Source organism: Herpailurus yagouaroundi, unplaced genomic scaffold, assembly GCF_014898765.1.
Source record: "Herpailurus yagouaroundi ecotype Mexico unplaced genomic scaffold, PumYag 142, whole genome shotgun sequence".
Taxonomy (NCBI): domain Eukaryota; kingdom Metazoa; phylum Chordata; class Mammalia; order Carnivora; family Felidae; genus Herpailurus; species Herpailurus yagouaroundi.
In genome coordinates, this window is record NW_024412397.1 from 56,644,136 (window position 1) to 56,651,439 (window position 7,304).

The 7,304-nt window shown below is 44.8% G+C and overlaps 1 long non-coding RNA gene across 1 annotated transcript; it reads left to right on the forward strand.

Annotated features, from left to right (window-relative positions):
• The first annotated feature begins 360 nt into the window (after positions 1–360).
• LOC121033161 (uncharacterized) lies at positions 361–1,679 on the forward strand. The gene is made up of 2 exons (XR_005791734.1): positions 361–826; positions 1,492–1,679. It is a non-coding gene; the product is annotated as an uncharacterized LOC121033161 (long non-coding RNA).
• Positions 1,680–7,304: the final 5,625 nt, after the last annotated feature.

Sequence of the window (7,304 nt, forward strand, 5' to 3'; positions counted from 1 at the left end):
CCTCTTCTGGCATCTCGAAAGCAGAAGAAGGAACCTGTGATCCCAAGGCTGGACACGGGGCATAAAATTCCTCCTCTTTCCTTCTTGCTCCTTCACCCTCCTCGTACACTTGCCAGTAAGAGGCAACATGACAGACTAAAGCGTGACAAAAGAAAGCGATAAGCTAAGCAATAGATTTAGCAAATAAAAATATTGCTGGGGGCATAAACCTGAAAATGATTTGTTGTTTATCTGAAATTCAGATTTAAGTGGGCCTCCTGCCTTTTAAGTTTATTTATTTATTTTGAGAGAGAGAGAGAGAGAGAGAGAGGGAAAGAGAGGATCCCAAGCAGGTTGACAGTGTGGAGCCCAGCACGGGGCTTGAACTCACAGCACCGTGAGATCACGACCTGAGCCAAAACCAAGAGGCGGACATTTAACTGACTGCGCCTCCCAGGCACCCTGGGCCGCCTGCCTTCTCTCTGCAACTCCAACACAACATACCTTGGTGGCCTCACAAGTTTTTTTCATGATGTGTAAAAGATAAACGAGCCTGATAGAAAATGTGAACTGCGATAGTACGTTAAGGCCTCGTTAGATTTCTTTGGGAACAGAAAAAGCTTGAGCAGACCCTGGAGGGAGCAAGAACAGCATTTCCACAGCCAGGTGGCCCTGGCTCTTGGGTTTTCTCACAGTTAGAGGCTCCGCGGTTGGCGTTTCTGGCCCTTCCCCATGCAACACTGCCCTGGGGGAGGGACGGGTGCCTGCCTCCGTCTCCAAGTCCCATAGATGAACCCCCGAGAGACTGAACTCAGCGCCACTTTCTACAACTTCAGTTTGCAAACAGGTAAACTCATGCTAGTGTCAAGGTCACGATCAAGCCTGTTTCTTGTGTGTCTGAAGGGTGTCAAAGAGTTCAAGCCCAAAAGCTTTCACTACAGAGGAAAGGAAATGATGATCAGGAAAAGTCTACAGAGAATTCCTTAGAACACAGGAGACGGGGTCTCTACCTCCGCTGCAGATAGATGGCACATGGCAATAGCAGCCTTCGCTTCTGCCTTCGGCTTCATTCATTCTTAACATTACAAATCACTAAGCTCTTGATTAGAGACCAACTGGGGAGGTTTTCTCTAATAAGCGGGTTCATTTTTGCACATTCAGATTTCCCCCTGCAGCCTGCATTTTCTGCCGTTTTCCATGTACACTATCAAAGCCAGATTGTATGTCTTATAAAATAATTGAGGTCTGAGATGAGAAACGGGTGTGTTGGCAGGCCTGAGAACAGATCAAAGCTGAGCTAGGAAAGGGCTTTAGAGAGGGCTCCGTCAGTGGAGAAGCCAAGGAAAGATGACATCTAAATTTGCCCTGTGTTCCCCAAACAGATCCTAAATGTCCATAGGTATGTCTCTCCTGTTACTTCTTAGAATCTACAAGCTCTGTGAGAGAAGAGATTTGTCCTGCTGGAAACTTACTGGAAACTGAGAGGAGCTCACATGTCTGGTCTCCTTTCAGAATTAGTTGTGATGTGGGCCGCTGTGAGTACCCAGCAGGAAAGAAGGAACACAGACAAGGAAGTGGTTTTCAAGAATAAAGACACGCGAGAGTCCCAAGATTAGTGCTCCGGTGACAGGTCTCTGATGGATCCACAAAGCGTTTTCTGTTTGTTTTTTTTTAATTAAAAAAAAATGTTAATGTTTGTATTTGAGAGAGAGAGAGAGTGCGTGACTTGGTGGGGTGGGGGGGGAGGTGAGAGGCAGAGAAGGGGAGACACAGAATCTGAAGCAGGCTCCAGGCTCTGAGCTGTCAGCACAGAGTTGAATGCAGGGCTCAAACCCCTGGACCGCGAGATCATGGTTGAGATGTATAGTAATTTAGATTGGGCATTCAGGGAAGGCCACCAAGGAGTGTCATGTGTATGGAGAACTAAGACTGAAAAAAAAGGTGACCATTTGAAAGCATTCTTACTGAGAGAAAAGAATGAAGGGACGTGTCCTTACTAGCCTATAATTTAGTTAGATCTCATCCAGAAATCGTTAGTGACCAATGCAAGGCAAGAGAGTAAACCTCTAATGCTGGGGTCTTTAGAAGAATACCTCACGGATGTGGAGCCCACCCCAAGCCTGGAAAAGATTTGGATAAGTGGGTAAGTGGAGTGAAGGCTTGCAGCTGGGCAGGTGAGCAGTAATGGACATGATCCCTCTGATAGGTGCCGGGACCAGGGAGTAGGGGCCGAGAGGCCATTGGTAGACATACCAAGACGCTTGCAACAGGAAGAGGCCTCTTCCGTGTATCATCTATGGAGCGGTAGCAGCAGCACCTTGCTTGCTAGAAATGGCAAAATCTTGGGCTCCGTCTCAAACCTACTGAATCAGAATGTGCATTTTCACAAGATGCCCAGATTATTTCCTATGCACATCAAACTTTGTGAGACCCTGCTCTGGTCCAGACCTCCCACTTTAGGGATGAGGGACCAGATCCCCATCTTTGCCCGTGTGTGTGCATACGTGAGTGACACAGAGAGAATTTTGCTTTTAACTGATATTTTCAAATAATGAACCCAGAGGTGTATAACATCTGTGGCCAGATATGCATTTCTTACCGTAGGGCAGCCAGCATGGTGTTTTAGCTCACACTGAAGAGGAAATTAGACTCCATCACATTTCAGCTGTATGCATCTGTGTAAAAAACCACTTTGGTGGATTTGAGTCCCGGATCCAGCTTTGTAAAAGGCCAAATTACTCTGTTTTTGGATTACCTGTTGCTACTCGAGTAACTTGGCCCCTTCTGGCCATGTGATATGGAGCAAGTTACTTAAGTGTCCGGATGTCATTGTATTGTCTGTAAAGGGTGATTTATAACTCCTCTCTTTTCAGGTAGCTGTGAGTGAGAGACGAGATCATCGGTGGCACTTTAGAGGAGTAGTTGTGAGGAAGAGGCGCTCTGGTCCCATTACCTCTGCTACCCCAGAAAGTGCCCCTAAGTGAACATGTAGAAGCAAAATAGGAGTACTTGCTACCTCAGTGTTCCTTGTCACACCCTATGACTGTCCCTAAGCATATTCTGTGCCAAAATTTTGGAGCCGCCACTGTAGGGCTTTCTTGGGATACAGGCAGCCATGCTTGTGCTGCTGTATTCAGATGTTAGCGGTCGTGATGGTAACGGCGAATAGTTACAGAGTCCTTATCATGTGTCGGGTACTGAGCTGGGTACTGGAGATGCGACGGAGGGTAAAGGCTACCTATGAAGTTTGGGTCAGATCCACAAGAGACAGGGAGATGTTTCTCAAATTGCTTTGTATTCTACATGGCAGTGGCATACTGGCCTCCACTCTGTCAGCCCCTTCCCTTCTTTTAAAAATTTTTTTTCATTATTATGTTTATTTATTTTGAGAAAGAGAGAGAGACAGAGTGTGAGCGGGGGAGGGGCAGAGAGATGGGGGGACACAGAATCCGAAGCAAGGCTCCAGGCTCTGAGCTATCATCACAGAGCCCGACGTGGGGCTTGGGCCCATGAGTGTGAGATCATGACCTGAGTCGAAGTCGGATGCTCAACCGACTGAGCCACCCAGGCGCCCCACCCCCTTCCCTTCTGAGCTCCTAGGTAATTATGTTTTGAAGTAAGCGTGGGTTTCCTCAGTCCCCCAGCCATGCCGTTGTGACCATTGAGTGAGTCCCACAATGTGCTCCACTATTAGGAATTTGGGTAGCGGGCCTCTCTGAGCCTCACAAGGCTCTGGCATCCCCACCGCTGAGTTACTGAACATGGAATCTTAATGGTCGGGGCTCAAGATCCTTAGGAGTCAAAGGGCCATGTGGAGAATTAAATCTCACATTTGAAGAGGGTGCCACCCGATTATTTTTTTTATGACACATATCTTTCAGATGACCTCATCGTAACATTTACAATGCATTTTTATTCTTTGAGGTATTAAGAGTCATAGCAAAAGAGAAAACCGAATCACCCAGGTTACCATCACAAAGCAAACATATGTCTAAATACATAAAACCAGTAAATCGGCACTAATAGCATATTTGTACCTGATGGAACTTTCCTGATCTTACGAGAACCCCAAAAGACATGTTAAATGATTAAAATGGGCTCAAAAGAATCTTAATGTAAGTTTTCTGTCTGACGGTGAAAATCATGCAACAGTTTTTACACTAAATTTAGTTTTGAATTTCTGTAAAGTCTTACTGATAACTCTCTAAGCTGGCTTCTTCATACTGAAGAAGATTGAAGTATCATTACCTTAGGAAAGCATCACAAATATTTTTCTGTCAAGAAAGATGCCAACATCACTTCTTGACAGGCACAGTAAACTGATTACACAGCTTTTTACAGAGGTGAAATATTGGTATGGTATGTTGGAAAATGATACGTAGAAAAAGCAGAGATAATGTTTCAGAATATACCTGATTTTTATTATTTTCCAAAGCCGCTTTCTCCAAAGATCAGGGTTTGGCTACAGAAAGGTGGGTGGAGTTCTGAGTACTTACAGCAAATTGTATAAGAGCTTAATATATTCACCTCACAAAAGTGAGAAGGCTTTGTCACACATTTCCTTTAAATTCCTCCCAATCACTTAAAACTCCTGGCTTTGATGACATTAATATTAATGAAATGATAGAAAATTTTGATATCAATCAGTGTGAAAGCTCCATTTCCCCCCCATGAAATTATGTTTTTCCCATTTACAGAGATAAATATATTATGATGAAGACTGAGCATCTGACCCAAGGGAGGGGAATTAGAAGAGACGGTAATTTGCAGCCATCACTCTAAGAGCCCGCACATTACAACGTATATTTAATGGCTTACTTTAGAAGTCTTAGATTTCAGAGACACTCTGCCAGGTCCTTCTGTAAGCCCTGAGGGAATTTCTGCAGGGTGTCTGCTAACGCAGAGGGCACTGGGGAGGGGCAGTGGTTGGGGGGGTGGGGGGCGAGAGCACTGCTTCTCAGCTGGGAGGAAGTTAAAAGGCTCCAGGACTTCATCAATGGAACCAGCTCTCTGATTATCTGGGCCCGTCTCCACTGGAATGCGGAAACATCAAAAGTCGCTGTAGTCTTCCAGCTCTGAGCAAGATGGCTTCTAAACCACCGCAAAATGGTAATTATCGTCCTCTTTTCCTGGGTGATGCTTCCCCTCGCAAGGTGAGGTGGAGACTGAGAATGTCCTATTTATACAAAGGATGTAGAAAGTCAACCAGATAATTTGATTCCCTCTTTGTGTTTGCAGCCATAAAAATCTCAAGGGCATGTTGCATAACCTCTTGGACACAATACATATTAATGCGCTATTTAAATGATGCATAATGTTGAATAGTTGGTATTGAATGATGTGATTTGAAGGGAGTACTAGATGGCTTTGAAAGATTCCTTCTTGTCTTCCGATCCCTCATATTCTTGCTTAAGGCCATAGAAATTGGAGACAGGTCCTTTACGTAATGTCAATAGGCCACTGTGCTTTCTACTTCTCTTGTGTAGCCAGAAACATCGTTTTGTACAAAACAGTAACATTAAAATGTCCCAAAACATCGAGAAGCTATTGAGTTTGGCTTTCTACTGCTCTGCACTTTGCCTCACTTGGATTAGTGACTCACAAACTTCTTCAGGAGGTGGCATATTTGAAAATCTCAGAGCTCTTCTTGGGAACATTTTGAGATACCGAACTTAAAATAAAGATGATTTTGGATTGCATCACAAATCCTCTAACATAGATTCTCACATAGAAATATAGCAAGCAGCAAATATTTTCAGGAATTTCTTAGGGAAGAAAACCTTGAAACTAGGAACCCTTGTGTGATAACATCCTAAAAACTGGAAAAGAACACACTCGTTTATTTGAGCCAGGGGACAACTTGACCTAGTTATGGACCAGTATTCTTCAAGAATATAATTTTTCAGAGATGCTCTTAGCTATCATCATGGTTGGCCAACCCAGGATCTTTGTCTTTGGCTTTTATTTTTGCTTTTGCCACTTAACATGTTGACCTTCAGGATCGCACAGCAAACACCTACCTGCTTATTCTCTCTCTGTTCTGGCCTCTTTCAGCAACACTGCTTTTCAGGTTTCTCTAGCTCATTAACTACCTTGTTTTCTCTGGACAATGCCCCAGAGGTATCAGCTGGCACTTTTCCCCAGTTGAACCTCGTATTTTTCACCCTAGCACATTTTCCTTATCCAAGCAAATCTTCTGCTATCGTGCTCTATCCTTATGGGTGTCTATAATACTTCCTTCGCTTGTCTCAGCCCTAGTTAGGGTACTGTTTACTCCCTTCTCCTGATCATTAGTGAACTCACAGAAGGTTCAGGATCACCAGGGGAATTTCTCCTCTGGTTATTTGTATTCAGAACTTCACTATTCTCAGAGGGATCAGTACCTAGAGACCTATATTGTTTTAAGACAGAGCAAGAGTTCAACCCACTTTGAGTCCGTTTTTGAAGAAACACTTCATGCAATATTTCTCTCTGTAAACCAGCTAATAAACTCACGTTGAATTCAAACACCCCTCTGCATTTCCATCCTGAGTGTCACATCAGAAGTGTTCATTGTGCAGATTATTTAACACTTTCTCATCACAGCGTCTCTGTATGAGGTTGATGGTGATGGACTAGCCGTTTGCAAAATCCTCTTGGCGGTTTTCCAGGTGGGTCCTTCTTCCATCCCGAGTCTCCTCGGATTTTCAGGCGAAAGGGGCATGAGCCCTGTGCCTCTGGAAGGAAGTGCCTCTTCTCCCTTTGCTGGAGGCCCTTCCTCATCTATACAGCCTCTCTGGGTTTTCCTCGTCATCTGCTCAGCAGGGCTCAGAGATCCCGCCAACCACCACCACCTTCTTCTTCTTCTTCTTCTTCTTCTTCTTCTTCTTCTTCTTCATGTTTTATTTATTGGGGGGGGGGGGGAAGACAGAGAGGGAGGGAGAGAATGAGTGGGAGAGGGGCAGAGAGAGAGGGGACAGAGGATCTGAAGTAGGCTCTGCACTGACAGCAGAGAACCCAACTCGGGGCTTGACCTCAGGAACTATGAGATCATGACCTGAGCCAAAGTTGTGTGCTCAACTGCCTGAGCCACGGAGGCAACCCACGCCTTGTCTTCTACAAGTAGCCACTGCCATCTCTCTTCTCTCCTGCTTGGGATATTTCTCTCTCCAAACTCATGCTCAGAGAGGGATGTTTATTCCATTCACATTTCTCACTCCCTCCAAACAAACAGCCCAACATTTCTTTAGAGTTTTGCTGTCAATCCCATGGGCCAATAGCCAGCATAATATAAATAATACACCTTAGGAATTTACAGGGATTACAGGATCCTTCACACTGATGAG